The sequence below is a fragment of the Acomys russatus genome, chromosome 30, assembly GCF_903995435.1.
Source record: "Acomys russatus chromosome 30, mAcoRus1.1, whole genome shotgun sequence".
In the NCBI taxonomy this organism is placed as follows: domain Eukaryota; kingdom Metazoa; phylum Chordata; class Mammalia; order Rodentia; family Muridae; genus Acomys; species Acomys russatus.
In genome coordinates, this window is record NC_067166.1 from 24553414 (window position 1) to 24580957 (window position 27544).

General features: G+C 40.4%; 1 protein-coding gene across 7 annotated transcripts in view; it reads right to left on the minus strand.

Moving 5' to 3' along the window:
• Erbin (erbb2 interacting protein) overlaps positions 1-19904 on the minus strand; it is a 98950-nt gene extending 79046 nt beyond the window's left edge. For 6 of the 7 annotated variants that reach the window (XM_051172418.1, XM_051172416.1, XM_051172417.1 and 3 more), the window contains exon 1: positions 19675-19904. The gene's annotated coding sequence lies outside the window, so the exon portion shown is untranslated. Of the gene's footprint in view, positions 1-19322; positions 19433-19674 lie in introns of those variants that run through there. The other variant, XM_051172413.1, reaches the window with a different exon arrangement.
• Between the last annotated feature and the right edge of the window lie 7640 nt (positions 19905-27544).

A 27544-nucleotide genomic window follows, 5' to 3' on the forward strand; every position in this document is an offset into this window, starting at 1 on the left:
GTTTTTGGCTTCCATTTTAGCCTAGAAAACATGAGCTCTAGGTTCAGGGAGAGGCCCTGCTTCAAAGAAGCAGGCAGAGAGTAAGAGAAGACATTACATTTTTAAAAATAAGACGGAGAACAAAAGAGGAAGATAGCTAAGCCAACCTTTATGTTCACATGTGCATGAAAGAGCACACACCAGGACACACACATATACCATATGTGTGCTCACAAACAACTGCTTTATGCTGTCCTTTATTGAATCACAATAATTTTAATATTGATCCATCCCAATAAATTATGTTTTTACAATCTTCTAAATAGGGTCTTTTTAATCTTTAGTATTTTCTTTCTCCCCCCCCCCCTGCCCATGTGGGTGTGGGCTTGTCTGAGGTCAAAAATGAAAGTAACTTTCAAGAGCTGGTTCTCTCCTTCCACCACAGGTTCTATAAATCAAACTCAGGACATCAGGTTTGCATACACTGAGCCATCTTACTGGCCCTGAAATAGTTTTTTATATGCACTGACTATAATTACTAGAAAATGTTATTAACTGAGTAATATTAACATCTCTAAAGTAGGAATCAATAGAGCCACTATTTCTAAAGCTTAATCAAGAGCTTTAAAAATATCTTTTTTGAAATTCTTAAGAGAAAAAATACTATGCTACTTTAAAGGTGAATAATGTTTGCATAAAACTGTATTTAGTAACAAAATTTCAGAGCAGGTACATTTGATTTTATATATACGTGATTTGCATTTTGGTGGAACTCTTTTTTAAAAGATAAGAGTAAATTAAATAATTGTGTAGCAAATAAGAGAGCTCTTAAGATTCAAGTAATAACAATTTTGTCAATTCAATCCCGTTTATATTCTTAATCTCAATATGAATATTTTTGAAGAAAATTGTAGACTTTGTTGAAAAATTTTAAAGTAGAGATTGAGAGTATAGCTCAGGAGTAGAGCACTTGGAATGCACGAACCCCTAGTTAAATCAGCTAATATAAATTTGTAAAATAGGGGGAAAATAATTTAAAAGATTAAATCTAAAACTGGATTTACATGAAACACATATCTTTATTTCTATAATGTTTACATATAAATATGCCCTCGTGTATTATGCTACATTAAAGTTATGGAAGCTTAAGCAGAATCAAACTATGCAAGTGTATTGTTTCCTGTCATATTGCTTAAGTACTAATATTTGCTTTAAGTTGTCCACATACAAATTACCCACAATAAAAACACACAAGTACATCTATAAATTGTATTTTAACAAAGTCTGAAGCTTTATGAACGGGCATGATATTTTTTCTAGTAGCTTAATTTCTCCATTCTTCCAGTAAGATTCTACAAGTAGTAATTAACTCAGAAAACAGAGTTTATGCTCTAACGAAACAAATTCTATAGAAGTAAAGTGAGAAAGTCACTGATTTCTCATTCTAATGGAAAATCAGCTGTTTCTTCAGTATCATTTCAGATATATAATATGTTTACAAAATAACCACTCTTCCATCCACATGACTTTAAAAATAAAAGTGGCATGTCTCAGAACTTCAGTAATTATTTTAGCATTTCATTAAGGTATTACTATAGGCATGTATTATTTATAAGCTTTCTTTCTTGGTTTTACAACTTTTCTCTGGTCAAATGCTAGGTCATTAGTTTTCTGCAACATAATAAAAAATTGACACTCAAAGAGACCTCACCACTGATATGAATTACCTCTCCTGATACCAGCATATCAAAAGTACCAAATTGGCTGCTTGCTCTCAATACCGACACATTCCCCTTAGCTCAGGGGTTAAAGAGCGTTTGCTGCTCTTCAGAGGACCAGAGTTTAGTGGCCAGCACTGATATCTGGTGGCTCACAGCTCCAGCTCTAAGGAATCTGACACCCTCTTTTAGATTCTATGGACACTTGCACTCACATGTGTGCATAAATCTACACCAGCAGCTCTCAACATGTAGACCATGCAACCCCTTTAGAGTACAATGACCCTTTCACAGGAGTCACCTAAGACCATATTTAAAACACACACACACACACACACACACACACACACACACAGCAAGAGATACTTATGAGTCACGGCAATACCAAAACTACAGTTATTGAAGTAGCAATGAAAATAATTTTATGATTGAGGACCACCACACCATGAGGAACTGTATTAAAGGGTCACAACATTGGGAAGGTTGAGAATCACTGGTCTACACACACACACACACACACACACACACACACTCTCTCTCTCTCTCTCTCTCTCTCTAAAAGTTTTAATGTACCCTCCCCAGCAAAGATACCTAAAACTTATCCTCATACATTATCTAACTCAAATGAAAAAGCACAATTCCTTACAGAACAAGGAACTGACGGCGAAGCACCACCTCTCACAGCAGTTCTCACAGGTATAACAGTACATGGATGAGTCAGCGGTCAGGGATGACAGATGTCGTGTCGTGCAGGAGTCAGTTGCACACAACTTTCAACATCCTTTACTCATGAATCTGAGAAACACAGAAGTGTGTATCTGGAGTGGGTAGACTGTTTTCCTTTTTTTCACACTATTTTAATAGGCTGTAAATATCCCATAAATTAAGGAAATATTAAGATTTTGTTATAAAATGCATCCAGCATTTTTATCATCAAATCTTTGCACAAACAGCAAGGTCTCTTCTAATTATAGTTTAATTGGCAATGTAGCATATCTGTGCCAGTCTACGTGTGTAGCAAGTGCATTCAAGATGGGACTACATTCAAAGACTAGGTATCTGTAACCAACGCTTCTGACAACCAAACTCAAGTTCTTAGGAAGGACTAGACATCAGAAGACATGCCCGAGCCATCACCCTAAACAAAATTAAATCTTAATCTGTGGTACAGGATCTAACATGTGCATATTTTTGTTTCATTTTATTAAAAAATATCACTATAACCCTGTACCTACTGGTGTATGAACACGTGTCATGTCACACAGAGGTCCGAGGAAAAACTTGCAGGGATAAAACTTGTGTTGTCAGGCTTGCAATGCCTTTACCTTCTGAGTCATTTAATCTGCCCTGTTTCTTTGTGGCCAAGTTTATATACAATGAAATGAACACATCCTAGGGTATATGTTGGGGTTTCAGAACATTTTCATTACCCAGAAAGTTCTCTTATGCCCTCTATCAGTTAATGCCTGTACTATCCAGAGGCAATCACTTGTCACATCTAATGTCAGAGCTAGGTTAACATTTCATAATAGAATCATATAAACTTTTTTGTGTCCGGCTTCTGTCATTAAACAATATTTAAGAGATTCATCTGTATTTGGTCAATAATTCATCCTTTCTAACTGCAGAGTGGCATCTCCTCCAATTGTTTATCTGTTCTTTAGTTAATCAGCATGTGAACTGCAATCATTGAGGGACTATACAACTCTTCCCACCATATTTTGAAAGCATGTTTTCAGTTCTCTTGGGCAGATGGGAGTGCTGTTGTAGGTATGGATTTTATTTTAGAAGGAGTGGGCATCAATTTTTTGAGTTCTCCACAGAATACTAATACGCATCTTTAAAATATATAATGAGAGCCTGGTGGTGGTAGTGGTGCACAACCTTAAGGTGGCAGAGGCGGGAAGATCTCTGAGTTTGAGGCCATCCTGGCCTAACACTGTGAGTTCCAGGACAACCAGGGTCACAGAGAAACCCTATCTCAAAACAACCCCCTCAAAAAAATACTTAAGTGACATTTTCTAACAAGATCATGGCAAAATATATGGTAACAACAATAGTACTGTTGTATGTTCTTTGTTCTAGTTAATAGGAAAAAAATAAGTCACTCTGCCCCCCCTTAAACCTTGTGTGTGGTTTGGAAGATGAAACTACCTATGATTTTCATTTCAAATAAAGTATATTAGTCAATTTTCCATTTCTCCCAAATGTCTAAGACTGGTACTTTTTAAATGAAAAGTGGTTTAATTAGCTCCAAGGTAGACTCCTCTCTCATATGCGCTCTCCGTGTGTGTGTGTGTGTGTGTGTGTGTGTGTGTGTGTGTGTGTGTGTGTGTAGGGGGGGAGGGAGGAAGACAGAGACCCATTACGTATTTGAGAAGCAGAGACAGAGAAACTCTCACTATGCAGCTCAGATAGTCTCAAACTTGGCAATACTCCTGTCTCAGCCTCTTGAAATGTTGAGATTATAGGAATGTACTACCATATATGGTTCAACTCACAGGCTTGAATATTGAAATCCAAATAAAGAAATTAATAAATGCAGAATCACAACTACAAATTACATCTATGGTGATATATTATCCAAAATTTATAACAAAGGAGAATTATCACAAGGAATAGAACAACATATATATGTCACACAGCCATTATGAAATCTCCACTTACTGGGCTAGCAAAATGGCTCAGCAGGTGAAGGCACTTGAGGCCAAGCCTGATGAAATGAGTTCAATTCCCAGGAACCACATAGTCAAAGCAGAGAACCCAACTCCCACTGGTTTCCTTTGATCTTTACACATACTAAGTGGCATCTGCAACCACACACAGACATGAAAATATAACATAATAAAAATATTTAACTAGAAAGACCGAGGAGATGGTTCAGCCAGTGAAATGCAACCTATGGCATAAGGATCTGAATTAGATCCCCAGAATGCACATAAAACCAGACATGGTAGCACATCCTTATATTCCCAGCAATGGGGACGTTCTACAGCAAGAAGGGTCCCTGCAGCTGGTAGGCCAGCCAGTTTAGCCGTATCAAAGAGCCACAGGTCCCAGGGAGATCTTGTCCCAGCAAATTGGAGGAAAGCGCGGGCTACATGGACAGTCTGTTTCAAAAGGAAAAAAAAAAAAAGGTTCACCACTCTGTAACATTATGTAGATCAAACGAATTTTCAAAGTTTAAACTGACTACATTTGAGACTCCTTTTGCTAACATATTTATGTTTTTGGATTAATGATACAAGCCTTCCTTGCTATAGCATAGTCTCTTTTACATATCAAGTACTTAAGTGGTTGTACAGGGAAAAAATTACAAAAGTATGGTAATATATTAGGCAAACCTTTATGAATAAGTAACAACAAAGGACCAAACATCTCTTGTATAACATCTGTATGATGTTATACTAACATATGCCTTGATACTTAATTCTCTCTAGGAAGTCAAACTTAATTGGTCCCAATTTCCCTAAAGATGGGCTGGGCTTCTAACAAATGCTTATAAAAAGGCAAAAATAACAATCTTACAATGGAGAAACTTAACAGATACTACCCTAACCAAGTGATCAAAGTTACTTCATGGTAAGATTATGCATTTTTCCTAATATGGTAGGAGCACTTCCCTTGTATAATTTCTAAAACCTTATTCTCATAGGGTAAGGAGATCTAAGACCTCAATTTAAGATCATAGCAAATATACCTAAGCAGACTTTTTTTAAAAAGTCATGTAAAAACAATAAAAGGTGGGCTGGGCATGGTGGTGCATGCCTTTAATCTCAGCACTCGGGAGGCAGAGGCAGAGGCAGGTGGATCATTGTGAGTTCGAGGCCAGCCTGATCTCCAAGGCTACACAGAGAAACCCTGTCTCGAAAAAACAAACAAACAAACAAAACAAAAAACAATGAAAGACTGAGTTGTAATAAATTATAAGAGACTTTTAAGACATTAAGACTCAATGCTTCTTGACGGGTGGATCGGGGCCCACGGGGGTCAGCTCAAACTCTTGCACTAACCAAGGACAATACAAGTAGTAAATATCGAACCCCTACTCTGATCTACCCAATGGACAGGACATTCTCCACAATTGTGTAGAGAGCGGGGACTGACTCTGACATGAACTCTGGTGCCCCATAGTTGACCACCTCCCCTTAATGGGGAGGCCTGATGGCACTCAAAGAAAGAATAAGCAGGCTACCAAGATGAGACTTGATAGCCTATGACCATATAGTGGGGGACGAGGTCCCCCTTGGTCACAGACCTAGGGGAGGGGAACAGGGTGAAAGCAGGAGGGAAGGAGGAACGGGAGGATACAAGTGATGGGAAAACAATTGAGATGTAATCTGAATAAATTAATAAAATTAAAACTTAAAAAAAAAAAAAGAATATTACGTCTCTTCTTGGTAGCCTGCTATCCTTCCTCTAAGTGCCATCAGGCCTCCCCATCCAGGGGACATGGTCAAAAATATGGGACACCAGAGTTCGTGTGAAAGTAAGTCCCCACTCTCCACTCAACTGTGGAGAATGTCCTGTGAGCATATACAGGGGGAGGAGGTCCCCCTCAGTTACAGTCATAGGGGAGGGGAGTATAGAGAAAGTGGGAGAGAGGGAGGAATGGGAAGATACAAGGGATGGGATAACAATTGAGATGTAATATGAATAAATTAATAAAATATTTTTTAAAGTAATATTAAAAAAAAAGATTCAATGCTGCCATGGCACTAGCAATTGTAGTTGCCAGGACCACTAAGATAAACTGAATAAAAAGTACACAGGCCCCCACTGCAAAAAAAAATCTATGTGAACATACAAGTATTTTTTAAAAATTCAAAATCTGAAACAAAATACTCATAAACTGAGAAAGCCCATACCAACCTAACTTCATCTTTTCCCACACCACATCTAAACTCCAAGCCCTGCCTTGTGAGTCCCACTAATCTTCCATTCTACTAAAATGCCCAGAGTCAATACAATCCCAATCAAGATCTCCATCTCATTCTTCACAAAAATAGAAAAGACTATCTGAAATTTTTATGGAACCACAAGACTCTAGACAGACAAAGCAACCCTGAGCAAAATGAACAATGTTGAAGAGAGCACCATTACAGATTTCAAGCTATTATGAGAACCACAGTTATAATTACAGTATGGTGCTACAGGCAGAAAAACAGGCACACAGACCAATGGAACAAAATTTCAATTTTCCAGATACAAATTACCACGTTTATTATTTTATTTCTTCAAAACTACAAGTGACTTCCGTACTGGTAACATGTTATTCTCATATAAAAGCCAGTAAAATACAACTGGATCTCTAATACCTAATATCAATGCTGCCATTCCTTTCATGTAATCCCCATCACTCAATCCATTATGGCTACTTTTAGCAATAATGATAGATCAAAGTCATTAAACATTTGCCAAAACCCACAGTCCCATATGAAAAGCAAAGTTGAAAATAAACAAGGGAGTTCGTTTAGTAACAATGTATCAGTATTTGCTGAATTGCAAGGACTGTACCACATGAAAACAAGATGCTAATAACATGGGAAATAAAAAGATAGCACGGTACTTCACCTAATGCAACATTTTTTACAAGCCTGAAACTACACAGAGCTTAGGTGCACTTGGAAAAACAAAAATCTGAAATCATGTTGCAGAACTGCATACCACTCTAAGATAAACTTCTCTATGAACTTACGGGCTTAAGTACTAACACATATTTCTTTTAAGTTGAACTGTATTCCAATTATTTCTAAAGGTTAAAAACTATAGTCTATAATAAATTGTCATTTTCCAAAAAGGAAAAAAAGTATCTTAGTCCAGAATCCCCTGGCTTATGTGAACCCAAACATTTTTTCTCTAATACTTATTTAAATCTTTAGGAAATAGTACAATGCTAAAGAAATCAGATTTGTCAAACATGTTTAAAGAAATACTAATATAAAGGTGAAAGCAACAGAGTTGAAGAAACTGGATTTATATTTCTTTTTTTTTTTTTTTAAGATTTATTTGTTTATTTATTTAATGTTTACAGTGTTCTGCCTGCATGTACACCTGCAGGCCAGAGGAGGGCACCAGACCTCATTATAGATGGTTGTGAGCCACCATGTGGTTGCTGAGAATTGAACTCAGGACCTTTGGAAGAGCAGCCACTGCTCTTAACCTCCGAGCCATCTCTCCAGCCCTGGATTTATATTCCTAATCTCACTTAATGTTACTGATAAACTAAGTTATTTCTAGAAATTCACTTCCTGCACTATGCTGAGTTTCACTCTTTCTTTCTTTCTTTGTTAACCAAAAGAAAAAGGAGAAGGGTTATTTGAAGTAGACTATTTCCAAGTCAGCAACAATGATACAGAGGAAAATATAACATCCAAAGAAACATGCCTTTTGTTGGCAAATTATCTATGAGATACATTAGGGGAAAGTTAACATCCTGATCTAAAGTGATAACTAATAACCAAGGACCTTTGTGAAACACTTACTATGTAAATGAGCTACATAAAGTAGTGCATTTATATAAAGATCAAATAAATGACTGAAATAACTGCCATTTGATGATTTGCTAAATTATTAAAAAGTTCAAGAAAAATGTTTAGACAGTTCGTGTGGTTTTGTTGTTTGTAAGAGAATGAGAATCAATACAGAAACAATGTTCAAGAAGTCCTTCTCAGATAACTGACGATTTCTTCAAACCCAAAGAGAGAGAAGGAACCACCTCTTGTTAAAAGAATCAACCCAAGGATCTTTGTTTCTCTAGTAAATGTTCACGAGTTTAGTAAGTTTCCTTTTGCTTCTTCTCATTTTCATAGCTGACAACGCTAGAGAAAGCAAGTGTGAAATGGTCCAGTGAAAGGCTCTTAAAAGGCAGCACTAAAAACTTCCAGTGGATTTTGGAGAAGTATAGCTCAACTGATAAAGTGCTTGCCTTGAATACATGTTGCTCTGGATTTAATACCTATCATGGCAAACTAAGCAAGCAAGCAATTAACTAAATAATTAAAGAAATAAAGCAAGCAAACAAGCTTTAGGAGGAATTAAGGAATATTTTTATGGTTAAGCATATATGGCCAGGATTATATAACAATCAATGAGGAATTTCAGTTCTCTATGAACTACACAATGAAACCTTGCACCACTCCCCCACATACAAAGAATACCATATGATGAAATAACTGTTTTTAAAATATCTGTTAGTGTGTGTTTTAAATTAAACCATAAAATAGTAGAATAAAATGAAATGTATGGTACAATTAAAAATAAAAGGACTATTGCTAAATTTTATAAGAATACAGCTCGGAAATACAAAGATATCAACTAAAATTCTATTTGAAAATTTTTGTGTAAGGGACATGAATCCAGGGCTTCCTGCATTCTAGGCACAGATTCTAGCACCACTTCTCCATTAGGAATTTCTTAAGTCTTCAGTGTGATTCACTGATCAATAAGCATCATTTGCCCTCATTTCAAGAGCCAGATCAAGGGCCTTGGGTTCAATCTCCAATATTGGGGGAGGGGGAGCAAGCAAGAAAGACAAAATGATAAAACTAGATAATTTCAGTAACTAAGAACTCTTTTTAAAAATATGACTACAGATGACTGCTAAAGCACCTCAGCAGGTAGCATTTGCAGCAAAACCAGAGCGCACATAATAGGAGGAGAGAATAAAGTCCCATAAGTTTTCCACTGAACCTTCACTTGTTCACTGTGGTATTTGTAGACAGAGACTGACTCTCTCCTTCCATCTCTCCATGTGTCCATCTCACACACCCTTCCCCCTACACACATACACACCTCTCTATGTGTCTGTCTCAAACACCTTTCCCCCCTCCATACACACACACACACACACACACACACACACACACACACACATTAAAAATAACAACAGTAAAGAAAGAAAAGTTTGCTTCCTTGCTCTTTGCCTTAAAAAGAAAAAGATGAGCTGGGGAGGGGGTAAAGAAAGATAAGCTAGGCATGGTAACTCATGCCTTTAATCCCAGCACTCAGGAGGCAGAGGCAGGCAGATCTCTGTGAGTTCGAGGCCAGCCTGGTCTACAAAGTCAGTCCAGGACAGCCAAGGCTACACAGAGAAACCCTGTCTCGAAAAACAAAACAACAACAAAAGATGACTAGTATGGTCTCTGGTTTAGAAGTGACTTTCACTTGCCAATGATAGATCAATCAGTATCTACTGTGTATAAGCCCCTCCTAACACACAGTACTAAAACAATAAACTATACTTCATGAAGTCCCCAAAGATCACAGGACATCTAAAGAGTTATGAGATACTTTCATGGTGATTGCTTGGCCTTTCCTTCAAGCCTAAAAGTAAATCTAATCACATAAAACTATCTTAGTATGTCCCTTAAATCATGTCCAAAATCTCCAAAGACAAGAAAGGTCAGCCTATTAATTCTAGGATAGATAAGAATTTCACAAAAAAGAGATTCATTTTTAGATTACACATTTCTTACATGGTCCACTCCAGAGTTTAGAATTGACCTATGGTTTGAAAACCAAGGGTATCAGTATCAGGTAGAGGTAAGTTCCAAACTTTGAAATGATATAAACAACAGAATTTCAACATGGCAGAGCAGGATCTATGAGTCAGAGTATTTGCACTCTCCAACATTGAGGGTGGAGTCAAGCAGATGTCACAAGCTCCCATGCCAGCCAGCCTAACCAAGATGGAGACCCCTTTTTAAGTCAATTAATTGGAGAACAATGGACACTGGACTTCTTGCTCTGGTTTTCCCAAACACACTTACATGTCTGCACCAATTACACACACACACTACTTTTCAGTGTCATAGATGAGGTACAAATACTGGACAAAAGCAGAATAAACAAGAAGGATTTCAACTGCGGGGTGGGGTGGGAAGGGGAGGGGTGAGGGAATCTGAGGCAGGACTACTGAATGTTCAAGACTGAGCTAGACTGACTTCAACCCTAGCCTGGGCAACGTAGTATGGCTTTTTTTTTTTTTTTTAAATACAAAGTAAAAAGAAGACCAGAGACACAAGTCAATGGTAGATACCCAAGTCTGCTCCCCATTAAATCAAAATAAAAATTTAAAAAGCTGGGTAGTGGTGGTGCATGCCTTTAATCCCAGCACTCTGGAAGCAGAGGCATGTAGAACTCTGAATTTGAGGCCAGCCTGATCTATGGAGCAAGTTCCAGGACAGCCAGGGATACACAGAGAAACCCTATCTCACACACACACACACACAAAAGACTTTAAAATAATTTAAAACCATATTTGTGTAGATTAGAATTAGTTTTATTGTAAACTCATAGCCTTCTCACATAGATATAAATATAAATATGTTTTCATAAAAAGACCCCCTTACTCTGACTGGAAGGCCTGGGGCAGGAGCACCCCAAGAGAAATAAATACAAGTACCTAGATGCTGACTCCTAAGAACCATTTTCCTCTTAAAATAACAAAGGAGGGTCTGGAGAGATGTTACAATGATTAAAAGCCTTTGCTACACAGATGCTGAGGACTGGAATTCAGATCCCAGCATCCACATAACAAGCTAGGTATCCTGTAAGCCCATCCTAGGTGGTGGACATAAGAGTGCAGGGACTTGCTGCATTCCAGCCTTGAAGAAAAAGGAAACATGAGCTTCAGGTTCACGGAAAAGGACACCAAACAAGGAAACCTTGTGGCCTCTGCACCTGTACACATGTACTCCCCCACACACACATAGATAAATCTTTTAAAATTAATAACCAAGGAAACAGCAGATTAGTTGAGAACGTATAAAAAGCATAGCTGCATTCCAGAATTTAAAAAAAAAAAAAAAAAAAAAACAAGTAGAAGTTCTCACTAGCTAAGCCAGTAACAACATGAGGGTTGGGAGTATAGTCCACTGGAAGTGGACTAGTCCTACCATGCTCAATCACCAGCCCTACATTTAAAATTAGAAGCCTCAGGATTAATGAAAACAAGTTAATTTTGAACAATAAAAAACATGAATTTAAGTAGATATAAATAAATTAAAAATCTAATGAAGAAACAATTTTACATGTTTCAAAACACCTATCTTCAAAATACTAGTTACAAATAGGGGGGAAATACCTTGAAAAAAACTGGACACTGGTGGCGCACATCTTTAATTTCAGCACTTGGGAAGCAGAGGCAGGCAGATCTCTGAGTTTCAAGGCCAGCCTGGTCTATAAGGTGAGTTCCAGGACACCCAGGGCAATTAGCACAGAGTATCCTTGTCTAAAAAACACACCTTTGATTCCGGCACTCGGGAGGCAGAGGCAGGTGCGTTCAAGGCCAGCCTGGTCTACAATGCAAGTCCAGGACAGCCAAGGCTATACAGAGAAATCCCATTGGGGGGGGGGGGGAGACAACAAAAACAAAAACCTTTGAAAAGAGAAGTTTGGCCGTCACAATCTTTGTCACTTGAAGTGAGTATCAGCAGTGAACAAATTAAAGCCGCCTAGCACCTGGTAAGACGCCATGAGCAAGCGGGAGTGTGGGTCTCTGGTAAAGACACTGAAGAGCTAATCACAACAATCTGATCATGAGATCCAATGTAAGGTGGATTTCAAAATATCAGACAATTGGAAATGATGGAATGGTCTACAAACAATGAAGCCTATAGTTTTCAAACCTATCAGTGACTAGAAAGACAGACATTGTTCTTGGTTACAGAGGCAGGATGACAAGCAACTGTCACACATAAAGACAATTGATAGGGTTTAGGACATAATGCTCATGTTAAATTCTAATTTTGATAGTCCTGATGTGATTGAGTGAAATACCCTTCTTTATAAGAAATAAACATAAAAGTATTTCAGAGTGCTAAGTCATCAGATGGGCAATTTATTGCCAAACAGCTCAAAGAACAAATAAATTCAACTTCTAGGTCTTGTCATTGCCTCAAAATTTAAGACAACTAGGGATGTAGTTCAGGTGAATGAGTATTTGCCAAACATACTCAAAGCCCTAGATTTGATTACTGCTACCACATAAAACTCGTCCTAGAAGTACGTGCTTGTAAGCACAACACTCAGGCGATGCAGACAGGAGGATCAATCAGTTCAGGGTCATCTTTAGCTACAGAAGTCAGTGTGTGTCTGTGTGTCTCTCTCTCTCTCTCTCTCTCTCTCTCTCTCTCTCTCTCTCTCTCTCACACACACACACACACACACACACACACACACACACACACCAGAAAACCATCCACAAAGTCTGAAGTCATTTTAAAAACCTGGCAAGAGTATGTTTCTACAAAGTAATCTGAGACTACCAAGGATTGGGGAGAGGAAGTGACATCAAATGCAACATAATAGTCTGTTTTTCCAATTCCATGGCCTACAGTCAATTACCTGAAGTCAGTCATAGAATAAAACTATTTGATAGAAAATTCCAGAACTAAATTCTACAGTAAATACAGTAAAGTATATACTAATTATCCAATGTAAATATAATTCTAAAGTAAAAGCCTGCACTATCCCCTTGTCCAGAGCATCCACACTGTGTACACTCCCTACCTGTCAGTCACTTAACAGCCATCTAGGGCATCAGATACTTTGCAGAGGTATTTCAGCGCTTGTGTTCATGTAAAGCTTATTTTACTTAATGGACTCAAAATATAAATAGGCTAATAATAAGCCAAAGAAAACCCACTTCCTTTTCAGTTAAAAAAAAAAAAAAACAACAATGAAATTGCTAAAAACCCACATTAAAAATCCATCTGGTGATCAGGTATAGTGGTACACACCTATAATCCCAAGCACTTTGAAAATAGAGGCAGAAACAGAAGTTCAAGGCCAATCTAAACTACATAGTCACCGTCAGCCTAGGCTACATGAGACCCTGTCTCCAAATCAGAAACAAGGAATGTTCCTTCTAATTATGAACTTGTAAAGATATTTACACTAGTTTGTTACCCCACCTTAAACAGCAAAGGCCATAGCCATTGGAGCTGGGCTACTACTACCTGGCAGACTACTTGTCTAGCAGGTAGAGGCCCTCAAAGGCAGTACTTACTGCTCAAAACACTAAAAATTTTGGTTGGTTGGTTGGTTTGATTTTTGAAATAAGGCTTCTCTGTCCTGCTGGACTCAGTTTGTAGATCAGGCTGGCCTCGAACTCACAGAGCTCCACCAGCCTCTGCCTCTGAAGTCTTGGAATTAAAGGCCTGTGCCACCACACCTGGCTGCAAATAAATAAATAATAAATAATAAATAAATAAATAAATAAATATTAAAACTTTAATAAGTTACAACCACAGTATGTGGTGAGTGCTTAGTTAAGACAGAAAAGGCATACAATTATAGAGTTTGGTACTATCAGCGGTTACAGGCATCCACTCACTCAGTCTTGAACCTTTTATAGTCAAAAAATAAACAAGTACAGCAAATGCTAAAAAGAAGCATAAAATGTATCTCTAAAAATACTGAGTTTTCTAAGCAAGAATTGGGAGCACTGTGTCTGAGCAATCAGTCAGCTCACAGACAGAATTGCAGTAGAATGCGCTAAAGTCCCAATAGCGCAGCTATCTACTGTGGGAAAGCAGACATGCCAGCAGGAGCTGAAAATAGGAAGGCATCTCCTGAAGGACAGGAAACACCTGTACCAGGAAGCCAAGTGATCCTCATATCCCAAGCTGCAACACTCCTCTCCTAAAGCCAGTACCAAAGCAGGAACAAGTATTCACTTGAACTGGGAAAACATGCTAAAATGGCCAATGAGGTACAATGTAGGCCACTAATAAAGACCTTACACACTAGGGAAGAAAAAAAAAAACAACCGTATAGTATTTGAAGAAAACCCAAAAGCACAAGAGATCTACCAAGCACAACAAAATCAAATTTCAAGTAGAAAACAGAAAGCAGTATTAAAATAATTAAGTAATAGCTCAGAGATTCTAGGTTACATGTAAACCAAATTATTGCTGAAAAATAAAAGCCAACATCTTTGAAAAAAAAGAGTTCTTAGAAACTGTACTTCAAAAGCAAATTATTAAGAACTGGAAACCATGGAGCAAGCTGAAAGACTAAGCCTCAAGATTCTGCCATAGCTGAGAGTACCACGTAAGTACCTAAAAGGGGTTTGAAGCATTCCTTCCTTTCCTAGAAATATAACTGTATGGAGTGGATTTTCTTCATACATTTCAATCAAAACAACACACTGCAACAGATGGAAGAAACTGATTTGAGATTTAGGTCCTTTACATTAAGCCCAACACAAGTAACTTGTAAAAATGCAAAAACACTCTCTTCTCATTTTTTTCTAGTCAGTCCTCCAAATCGCTAAGTTCAACCATGCTGATAACACTCAGGGGGGAATTGCAACTGTAGTGAATACATAGACTTTCTTTCTTGTCGTTATTTCCTAAGCAGTGGACTTAGTATTCCAAGTCCTCTAAAAGTTGTTTTAAAGTGTTCCCAGCAGACAACTACTATGCCATGTTAGTAAGGGACCTAAATGTCCATGGAAGGGGCTGGAACAACCCACCGTGGATACTGGATCACAACTATATTTGTTTTGGAAAATAATTATATTTTCTGTTAAAAATAATGTTAGCAGGCAATGGTTTACTGTTATTTTTTCAATTTTGTTTTAATTTCTAACTAAAGAATAGTAATCAATAGCTGACATAAACCCAAACCCAAATTGAGGGGTTCTCAATTTGTAGAAGTATTTGGGAATTCTAAGATCAAAACACCAAATAATCTTAGGACTATTACTACTTCTCATAATCATCCCACGTTACAATGAAGTGAGTCCTCTGGCCTGCAAATGAAATGTACAGAAGCATTCTGTCCCAAGGGTCAATTTATGGCTGTTTCACTTTACAATACATAGGGACACATACTCAGCAAAACTACTTGAAATGCTGATCACTTCTTCAACCAGTAATCCAAGTCACGCTATTTCTCAGGAGCCACCAAAAAAAAAAAAAAAAAAGGATGAGAATAAACAATACCCTCGCATGAACTGGATTGTTAGAACATTTGGACACAGGTACTCAATAAATGACAAGAGATGCTCAACACGTGCTATAAGCTAAGCCTTTGTGTGAGCTGATTTTGCCAACTGCAGAATTAGTTAAGTGTCCTGAGCATGGGTAAGGTAGTCTAGGCTAAGCCATCACACTTGTAGGTGTGGTGTGGTGAATGCATTCTTGATTAGTTCCAGTTATGATCATTTTATCAGCTTGCAATCCCATCTTAAGTTCAGAACATCTGTACCTTCTTATTCAATCTTCTTTCCATTTTTCCATTCTGTCATTGGAATACTCATTAGTTATAATTTCAGGGTGCTGTCAATGTGCCTTTCTCAATCCTTCTACACACCAAAAACCCAGGAAATAGCTAACTATGCACAAAAATCTGAATAAGGATGTCCCTATGAATAAACTTCACAGGCTTTATTATACCTATTTTGATTACACAAATGTCACTTCTGCTGTTTGCTAGGGTTTCTTCAAACTTACGATATTATTATATTCATAGATGGATACATTTCATATATGTAGAGCTTTATTTTACTAAGTTTATTTTCAGATGTTGTTCTTTTCTATTTCTCTTATGCACTATCATTTGCAAAGCATGTAAAGGCCTTCCTTCATTTCGTAGAACAAATCTGGGAGTGACAAAATAATGTGATACAGTACCAGTGCAATTGTGGATGAAGACACACGAATATATACAACTTGGGAAGGACTAATTGCAAAGACAATGAGGTAGAAGAAGAAAACTGATCACACAATATGAAAGCAAACAGCATACTAAATAAATACTAACACACTACTATGTACCCTGAGCTGGGATGTAAACATAAGAACTAAAGAGACTGATCAAGCATGCATGCACTAAGGGATTTTGGGAAAAAGAGCAAGGAAAACATAACTAAATATTGATGAACATGGAAAAAAAGGATAAACAAGTAACGTTAACAAAAAAAAAAAAAAAAAACCTAAACTAAAGGAATCACAAGAGAAAGTTAAGTAACAGGTTTCAAAATTAGGAAACCAAATACAAAGGAAGAAGACAAAGTGCAAAAGTGAAGACTGGGAGTACAATAAATGACAATAAGGAAAAAGAAATATAATGCAAAGGGGGAAAATGGAATTCCCCTAGCTAAGTCAAGGTAAATATTATAGACTATAATTCATATAAACATTTTCTATGGCAAGAATAATGTGATTCAATAACTTATCTATTATGAACAGTAAGGAAGTCTAACACTGCTGTTAAGAAAGAAAAAGAGAAAGCCATCCTGTGTTGTTAGTGTTTCAACAGCAAACAAAACATAACAAATGGAGAATAAGACAAAGAGTCAAGATTAAAGTGTGAGCAACAAAGCAGATGTATTTAAAGAGACTGAATAAACAGCAATTATAAAAAAAATTTATTTGCTATCCAACATCACTAAAAGTCTGTGTAATCCTAAGTACTCTGTAAGCACTACCATAACCTACTTCTATCAAAAGAAGCTTAAACTCTAAGATCTTATTATTAATAAACAATTATTTCAACTAAATGCTCAAATAAGTATCTAGTTTGCTACTTGGCAAATGGTGCTTACTATAAAGTATTTTTAAAATGAAAAAAAGAAGTTAAAAATTAAAAGTATATAACATGTCTAACACAACCCAATTTGAGATTTACTACTAATGATAAGTGTAAACTGCCTCTACCCTTATCACTTTGTTAAGACAAAGCACAATAAACACTTTCCATTCTTGAAGCTCTCTGAACCTTGTATACAAGGCACTGACAATAGCTTGCTCTTAAATGTCAAGGAAGCATGGGAACCCTGAATCAGGTGGCGCTTTGAAAGCTTATGATCACCTTCATTAACAAGCCTCTCTGCGCAATTCAGGCACTCTGGAAGTACTTTTATTTTACAGTTTCATGGGGGGAGGTCTCCCTCACACAATACTAAAAATACATAAATTTTGAGGCAACTCAGAAAGACTTCAAGTCGCTGTCTTTAAAAATAAACTCTTCTCAACTCTTTGTTGCATTTTTAAAAACGACTTCGAAAATATTTGGTTGGAGAATAGTATAGAATCTAAAATTCATTAAGCTAGTTTGGTGGGAATTAAAGGTTCACAAAGGCTCACAAAAGTGGGACATCTCATTTTTAACACGTCAAAATCTAAACATACTACTCTTTCAAAAAGACTACTTCTTTAAAGGGTGGGCGTGTTAAATGGGCGTTTTCAAGTGCCATAACACGTTACAGAAAACTGACTGATACAAAAACATCTTTGCAAAGTGTTCGTTCTCTAAAAGACTTGCTCTATGACGGCTCACTGCTCTGAAGCCAAGCAGAAGCCATAAAAGGAAACCCAAGTTCAATGTCATTAAATTTGTCCACCTCTTTCATACGCTCAAGAATAACCTCTTTGGCTGCCTAATTACACGTCCCCTAATCATAAAGTCCACCAGTTATGCACTTTAAATTCCTTCCTAAAGCAGTCTGGCTTTTAACAGGAATAACTTGATGGGTCACAAATCTTACCAATAAAATAAAAATGAAAACAAAACTCCAGAAACCAGGCCCTAATAACCCAATATAAATACTAGAATGGTTCTCTTTTTTGAAATGTGCTTGGTAAAAGCGAAACAGCCAAGAACAAGTGGTGAAGTTATTTGATCCTGCTCTTTAAAACCTACCTTCCCTCTTTCAACTAAAGGAAGTCAACTCTTTTTTTCCTCAGGTTTCTGGTAATTATTTTCGTAGCATCTGATTAAACATTAATTTAAGCTTAAGCTACACCTACCTATAGCTAATATTTATTTAAAATACAGTATTATCTGTCATCTCCCTTCAGCACAAAATCACTTGGGAAAAACAAACTAAAAAGGGCACACAGCTGCAACACACTAGGAGAAAAGGGTTTGCTGCAACCAAAACTAGCTTTCCCCAGGAAGACGACCCCACTGTTCCAAAGCGTTCCTAAGTCTGACTGGGGAATGCCTGCCATACTTCACGAATTCCAGCCCGCACAGTCCGTACCTATCACTTATTAGGCAGAACCAAACAAAAACAGATGGGCCAACACAAAAACACGAGCCCACAATTGCAAAACAGCGCCGCTCTTTCGCACTAAGTGACACCCCTGATAAGCGTTTTATTTCTCTTCCCTTCCTATGTGGCTAATCGGAACTGCACACAAGTCATGACCAATCAACTACTTGCAGGTGTTTGGGGTTTTGCTTTGTTTTTGTTGTCATATCCTTCTCTGTCTGAACCATAATCTTTACCTCAATTCTGCTTCCTAGAACACAAGTTTCAAGAAAAATCCAGCAGCTACTTGTCCTCAGTCAAGTAACCAAGCAAGCACTGTGAGATACTGACTGAAAAGGACGCATTACTTACTACAACTAGTGCCTCCGCCGTCCAGGGGGGGAAAAAAAAAAGGCAACCAAGAACGGCAGGCAGATGGCTCCTAAAAGCCAAAGAAACAGACGCGTCTTAACAAAAACCACCTCAGTGTAGGATTAAAGCGAAAACCAAAACAATCCGCACCAACATAAACAAATGTGGCAGCCATCTCAGTGCGAGCGAGCGAATCAATCCGGCAGCCCGAGACTTAACTTTCCTCCGAAACAAAAGTTGCCAGACTCAGCAACTTAACATACATTGTATACGTCCCGGAACACTAAAACTTTTGGACCTTCTGCAGAACAAAGGCACTCTTTCTTCCGACGGCTGAAAACTTTTCGTCCCACCGCATTCTTACAATCCCACCTTTAAAAAAAAAAAAAGAAAAGGAATCCGGGCGGTAGACGGGGCAGAAAAAGAAGAAAAGGGAGGGAGAACGAAAGAAGGGAAAAGGAAAAAAATCAGTTGTGCCGTTCAGCTGCTAAAATACCGAGGCACCCCGACAGGAGAGAAAAGAAGTGAGGCAAAGTCGGGCAGAGCGAAGCCGACTCAAGTACCGTCGTTTCCGGCCCACGAACTTGGCTCGACGCTTTTCTTAAGAAAAATTACCTCTCGGGGTGTCTCAGGGCAGCCGTCCCGAGGCTCGGCTTGACATGATTTCCTGCCCTTTCCTCCGTGGCTCCGGGGCCCCGCCGAGGCTCCCGCGAGGGCGAGGCGGATGTGCAGCGGCCTCCCGCAGCAGTGCGGCTGCTCCGGTGGGGGTTGGGGCGCGGGCCGGCTTCCTGCTCGCCACTTCTGTCAGGACTTTCCCAGCCCCAGCTAGGTCCTCCGCCGAAAGGGGGGGGTTAAAAAAAAAAAAAACTTTTTTCGCTCGTGACACCGCCCGGAATTGCCGTGCGAAACTCACTTCCTGCCTGGGCGAAAAAGCAGGATCCAGCTCCGTGCCCGGGAACCCGGAACCCCGGGGCGGCGCGCCGCCGAGGGGGAGGGGACGGCGCCCGCCCCGAGCCGCGGGAACCGCGCGCGGCCCCCACGGGGGGAACGAGGACACGGAGCTCGGGCCGGCCTGGGCCGCGCTAGGCCTCCGCCCCCACAGCCCGCGCCGCGCCGCGCGGGTATTGTCTCGAGTGCGCTGGCCGCGCCCTGCGCCCGGACGCCCGGCCGCCGCTGCCGCCCCGAGCCGGAGCAGACCGGCCGCGCAGGCTGGAAGGCGGCCGTCCGTCGGGCAGTCCGTCCGTCCGTCTGTCCGTCCCGGTCCCGGTCCCTTCCCGCGGCCGCGGCGGCGGCGCGGTCTCCTCCGGAGCTCGCGGGGCCGCGCCGGGAGCCAAGGCTGCGTCGCGCGCCGCCGCGCCACCTTCACTCGAGCGGGAGACGGAGAAGGGAGGCGAGGCAGGAGGAGAGAAAAGGAGGAGGAGGAGGCGGACCCGAGCCGGGCCGGGCCAGGCAGGGGTGGAGGGAGTTTCTGCCTCACAGGCCGCGGCGGCAACAGCGCCACCGCCCCGGCGGCTTAGGGGGCCGAGGCTGCGCGCGGCGGCGGCGGCGGCGGCGGGGGCGGGGCGGCCTCCCGCGGGGGGCGCCCCAACCGCCCACAGCCGGGGCGAAGGCCGGCGCGAGCCAGTCAGCGCGCACGGGGTCTACGCGGCCGACGTCGGCGGCGGGGGGCGCGGGCCGGGGGCCGCGGGGCTGGCGGGAGGCCCGCCCCCCTCCTCTCTCCCGTAAGCCCCGCCGGCCGCCAGCCCGCCCGCCCGCCAGCCCCGACCCCGCCGAGGGCCTCCGCCGCCCTAGCCGATCGAGTTTCTTTGTACGCCCGTAATTGGTGCAAAGAGGTTGTTCAAGTGCAGCCCCGATTTGCAGGCGGCAGGTATCCCTTTTCAGCCGCAGCACTCCGACATCCTCTAATGGCACGCTCGGGTTGCAGGAAACCACCGTCGCTGCTCCGTGCAGCTTCTTCCCGCGCTGGGCCGGGACTCCGAGCTCGCTGGAAGCGACCGAGGCCCCTCCGGGAGGAGACGGAGGACGGTGCTGGGAAGGGGGGGAACCGTGGCCCGCGAAATTGCCTCAAGACGGTGCCTTTGTTAGAGGAAACATTGGACGCGCTCCGAACGCGCTTTCGGGCGTGCAAGTCGTTCAGTCGCCCTGGCCCTGGTAGTTCTTCTGCCTGGCAGGGTTTGCGTTTATTGCAGAGACAGACTTAAGCATTCTGTCAACACATATGGCTTAGAAAGCTTCAACCATAACATTGCCGGGTTTTTTTTTTTTTTTTTTTTTTTTTTTTACAGTTACTGCTTTAAGTATGTTAGCAGACAGAACATCCTTGTTTTACCCGAGGGAATGGAATAGATTTCTGGGCAAACCATCGTCCACCCCCACTCTGTTGTATTAACTATGCACAGGGATGGTAATTAGCCTCTGGGTCCCTCAAGCCACTGGTTCAGTTCTTCCGTCTGTAGCCCAGAGATAATTATTCATCACCAACTTTGAATAAAAAGCTATGTGCCTTACAGATGAGTTTTGGCTTGCGTCCAAAGGAAAGAGTTCACAAAGTCCACCAAAGAATTATTTACTAAAATGAGTTCTAAGCCAGAGACAAATATTTGGAATAACTCCAAATATATTCAAGTCATTTTGAATGGATGTGGAAGCGTTTTTAACTACACCCAAAACTGCTAGAATTAACTAACACAGGCGCTAGTTTCTTAGCATAGAGCAGAAGTTGAAGATGGGACAGATAGCAGGGTTTCAGTGCTGCCTCTGACAACATTCAGTGACACCCTGAAAAACACAGATCTAGTAATTTTAACTTGGGTGTCTATTTTACACTAATAGGGATCTTAACCATGTACTTTTAAAAACAACAAAACACAGTATTTGTACAAACCGTTTCCATGAACAAGAGGAAGTTTTGTCTTAAACCGATTTGGAAACTGTCTAGAGTTTGCTCAGAACTCAGTGGCCAGGCTGTGATCCACGGGTCTTTCCAGAGCATCCTGGACGGAGCAGCTTCCATCCTGTGAGAACTCAGCTGAATCCTGGGATTCCAGTTCTGCATCCTGTGGGTAGATTTAGGCCGCAATAAATGTAGTTCCATATGTAGCTCAGTAGTAAAACACTCAGTACCATGTGGGGATGGGGTAATACAATAGATTGAAATAAATCTACCCCCAGCCTAAATAATACCAGACGCCATCCTAGGCTAAAACTTATCCTGGTCCTAGATTTTTGTGTTTTATTTTGTTTTGTTTTAAATACTCCGGCTGGGGACCACTGTAACTACCACTCTATCTAAAAGTTGCCATAACTCATCTGAAATTCTGTCAGTAGCATTTATTCCCCTGGGGTTTATTTCTCTAGAGCAAAGCCATAATCCCAGGAAAGGTAATATTTTAAGCCCTAGCAGTCATATATACCTAATTCATCAGATTGTTCTCTAAAGCAGCTTTTAGTGGAAGGAGAAAATAAAGATGGCATATGTTGATGCTGAGTAAATAGAGGGAAATGAGTCCCCCTCCTTAGAACAGTGTAGTGAGAATAAGGGAACACAGGCAATAAAATGATCCCCATTTAACTGTTAAATAAGTTCTGATTATGCCATGGAATGAGGCCCAAGAGTGCTACGCTTTTTAGTATGTCCTTCTGGGTAGCCGATACAGAACTATAACAACATTGCTTGTATGTAAAACTCTAAGGAAAATAGTCTAGTCCATGTGCTTACGCATGTGTGAACCTACAAAATGAACCCCAAAACACTAACTTTTATAAGAATTGAAATCAGGGTACACTTTGCCTACTTGGTGAAATCTTTGCTAATCCTTTATTAAGTATTTCCCAGAAATTCTGTATCTATGGTCAGGTACCCAGCAATCACACGTGGTCCATCTTTGTTATTCGTCACTGTTTCGTTCTAACATGAACAGACACACAAAAATAGCCAAATCTTGTATCTGGACTTTCTCATAAACATTCTTTTTTGAGACGGGGTTTCTCTCTGTAGCACTGGCTGTCCTGGACTCCTTTATAGACCAGGCTGGCCTCGAACTCACAGCGATCCACCTGCCTCTGTCTCCCAAGTGCTGGGATTAAAGGAGTGCGCCACCACACCCAGCCTCAAACATTCTTGTTCTGGAAAATCCTCTCACAGGACTGAGTTCTTCATTTCTGATTAAGCAGAACTAGAACTGCACCTTCAGCAAGGCTGCTTGCTGTGACTCTGGAATGCTAACCTGGCCTCTAGGACCACGGCAAGAGTGAACTGTTGATAGTGGTTCAGCTTCCCTAGTTGGATTCTCTGAGAAACACCGGGAAGCACTCTTTGTGATTCCCTTTCTCAAACTGGGGGCTGAGAGGAGAGCTCTGATGGAGATCAGCCTTTTCAGTGAAGTAACATTTGTAAGGCCTTAAGCATCCCAAACAATGCATATAGACCCACTGGCATAAGCCAGAGAGAGCATAGCTACTGGTGTTCTGTTTGATTTTTCAAAAAGCCCCTTGGCCCCTTGGCCCCAGCCAAGCAGTTATAATACACAAACACAAGGAGACAGCATTAACAGAGTACAAGGGAAAGCTTGAAATGACCAGTCTTCTTTTCTCATCCTTTGACAAGAATTAGTCATCTAAAACCAGTTTTCTGTTTTACATACATGCACACGCACGTGTGTGTGGTAATCTGGCTAGCACCGGGTTAGACTAAAAACAAGTGTAAAGTGTTAGCTGAACTAGGTCAAATTGTATCCTGTCTTCTTTTTTTTTTTTTTTTAGTGGTAGAGATCTGAGTTCCCTCCTTTCACTTCCCTTTTAGCCCCTTGATAGAGCAAGGGCAGGAGGTCAGGGAGGCAGACCCATGACTCAAAGGAGGCGGTGCAGGGCCTGAACCAATACTAGCATTTGTCCCTAACACTTTGGGAATAGAATTCCCCCTGCCATAACACCAACGATTTGGTAATATTTTATGAATTACAAGGAAAGACTATTGGTGAAAATGTGTCCATAAAAGTCTTAGAGCCCCCTCCCCCAGTACGTCAGGCACCTCTGATAAAACTACATACCATATAGTGCCAATTCTGGATGGATTGGGGTTTTTTTTGTTTTTGTTTTTGTTTTTTTGTTTGTTTGTTTTTTTTGTTTTTTAGGTACATACACACTGATGAGAAAGTTTAATTTATAGATTAAGTACATTAAGGAATCAACAACATTAATAAGGTCATTGTAACAATATATAAGAATAAAAGTCATGTGAGGCCTAGTGTGATGGATCCATGGGTGAAAGTGACTATCACTAAGCCTCACTTCCAATCTCCAGGACTCACATAACACAGCCAGAGGCATGCCGCTAAGATGTAATTTTATTTTTTTTTTAACTTTCCTTTTAAAAAGTATTTTATTTAATTTTAATTTATGTTCATTGGTGTGAGGATGTCAGATCTTGGAGTTACAGACAGTTGTGAGCTGCCATGTGGGTGCTGGGAATTGAACCCAGGTCCTTTGGAAGAACAAGCAGTGCTCTTAACCACTGAGCCATCTCTTCAGCCCTTATCCTTTAAAGCTATATAAATGAAGTCTTTCTAAATGTCTTGTGTTACACTCGTGCTCTTATAAAATCTCTACAAGACAGCCTAGTGTGGTAGGACATGCCATAACCGCAGAACTCACAAGATGACAGCAGATGGGTTAAGGCCGGTCAGGGCTGTGTAACAGGACCCTATGTCAAAAAGGCAAAACATAAAACAAAGGCTACACGATGAGACAAAGCAAGATAAATTATGTGACACAGCAATGGCCTGTCACTTAAGACTTCCTTGAACACAGGCGCTGAGAACCCATGACAAATCAGCCCTATCACTAAAGTGACTAATGGCTGGATAATGTATATGACGGGAGTGCACTAGGCAAAAGAATGATTTACTTCTCCATCAGGACAAAGCAGAACAGCACACAGTTGAAAATGTAAGAACTGGCCATCTCTAGAATTTCCGTGCAATATTTTCAGACCATATTTGACTCCAGGTAACAGAAACTGGGAATTGTGAAAGTGTGGATAAGGGAGGACTGATATGTACATTTGTTAATCTTTTTTTTTTTTCCCTGCCCTCTTGACTTATGAACTACAAATTCAAATTTCAGATATCTTGTTAATATTTTTAATGTGAGGGGACGATAATCAATGCCTACGGATTATCTGTGTAGCTTCTGAAAGCTGACTGAATCAGAAACATGGCTACTGGGTGACAGGGGCCAAGTTCCTCAATAGCTGCCAGCACATTTGAGTGTCCCCTTCAGAACAGGGACATGATACCCACTACATGGCGGACGATTGGCAGTACTAAGTGGAGTAGCTAGGCGAGTGCTTTGCACACCAGTTGGCAGACTCAGGAGTGTTAGCTAGGGTTGGTGGTGACTTTAAAGGAGCTGATAACATTTCCACGTTCTTGGTGTTTCTAAGACTACCATCGTCTACCGTCCGATGACACAGGACACTTTGAGAATGAAAGCAGACAAGTGAGTGTACAGAGTGACAAACGTGAAACCCAAACTGGCCTCGGCAGATGAGCAGCCACCCTAATCATTTCCACCTCGGCTTCCTTTCTGATCTACTTCTCCCTAGTATGAATCATCGTCTATTTTTATCATATTACGGTATACATGTCTCTGCAAATTTCAGCAATCCTAAATCAAGAAAAATTTAAATACTGACATGCATTGCCTATCCATGTAGGCTTGCAATTCTAAGCAAGGCAAAAAGTAATGTCTTTCTTTAAGTAACAAAATTACTCTTTTCCTACTTATGTCATGCATTAAAAGTTTTCCTATAGCATTTTATTCTAAAAACAGAAGTACTTAGCATAAAAAAATGGAAAATATCAAATGCATAGGCATTAAAAATAATTTGAGTAGGGCAGTAGTGGCGCACACCTTTAATCCCAGCACTTGGGAGGCAGAGGCAGGTGGATCTCTGAGTTCAAGGCCAGCCTGGTCTACAGAGTGAGTTCCAGGACAGCCAAGGCTACACAGAGAAACCCTGTCTCAAAAAACATAATCATCATCATCATCATTTGAGGTGTGTAGTAAAAGGCTAAGTGCCTTGCTCTAAAATATCAGCTAAATATTTTTGAAGTCTGTTTATTAGTTAAGCCTGTGTCATGCCTATCTCAGGGTAAATCCTCTTTATACTGTCAGAGGCCAGCATACCGTAACTGTAACCCTGGGTGAATCTCACCGAAATCTGGTTTAATCAGTGTTTGAAATATGGTATTCCTTGGTGGGTCTTCTCAAATAATTCTGAATGTGCTTTACTGACTTACTTTCTTCTCTGACAGATAAATATATTTTCTGGAAATAGCCTGCAAATTTCCTTCCACACTGCTGATCCAAAAAAATAGCAACATAATTTTAAAGGTTCCATCTCTTTCCTGTTTCCCCTCATTCAATCTCTTTGTTTTTATGCCAGTCCCCCCATCCAATCTCTTTATTTCTATTTTAAATTAATGTCTGTTTGTTTTGTTTTTATTTTTCAAGACAGGGTTTCTCTGGGTAGTCCTGTCTGTCCTGGAACTCGCTCTATAGACCAGGCTGGCCTCAAACTCACAGAGATCCACTTGCCTCTGCCTCCCTAGTGTTGGGATTAAAGGTATATGCCACTTCCACCTGGCCAGTGTCAACCACCATATACTTCAGCTTTCTTAGTTTTAAATTAATTACTCTTATCCCCTCCCTACCCCCAGTTTTCTTCTGTGATGGGTGTTTAATTTCTTTCTACCTCTTGGAACTCCCTTGGAGTCCTTTATTTTCTTACATAGAACTTTATATGGTATGTCATTCATTCTCTTGCTAGACAGCACACAGACTGTTAGTAGAAATGCCACTTTGCTTCCACAGGATGTTTATTTATACTTCTGTGTGTCGATGCAAACATGTGGAGAAGAAATGGTTCTCAGAGTCCTCAAGCACTTTGTCACCTAATGTCAAATAATATTTCTGATATATATGTTTCCCTTTGTAGATGAGGGTCTCTCTGCGTATCACAGGCTGACCTCAAACCTTCTATCCTTCTGCCTCAGCTTCCTGAGAGCTAGAAACACTTTCCTCCATGATTCGTATCTCATTTACTTGATAACTGATTTTTTTTTTCCTATTTTTTTGAGACATGGTTTCTCTGTGTAGCCCTAGCTGACCTGAAACTCACTCTGTAGACCAGGCTGGCCTCAAACTCACAGAGATCCACATTCTTCTGCCTCCCGAGTGCTGGGACTAACGGCGTGCGCCACCGCTGCCCTGTGGCAACTGAGATTTCTATTTCACCAGCTGTAGTGATGTAACCTAACCAATAAAAGTTTTCTTATCAATATGATCGTCTTGTAGAAAAGTTCAGAGTTGGCCCCAGCACTTACTAGTTGAGAACCATAGAAAAGTCACTTAATTTCATACCTGTGTGGCCTATAAGATGGGAAAATAGGCCCTATTTTCCTATGTGATATGGCTGTTTCAA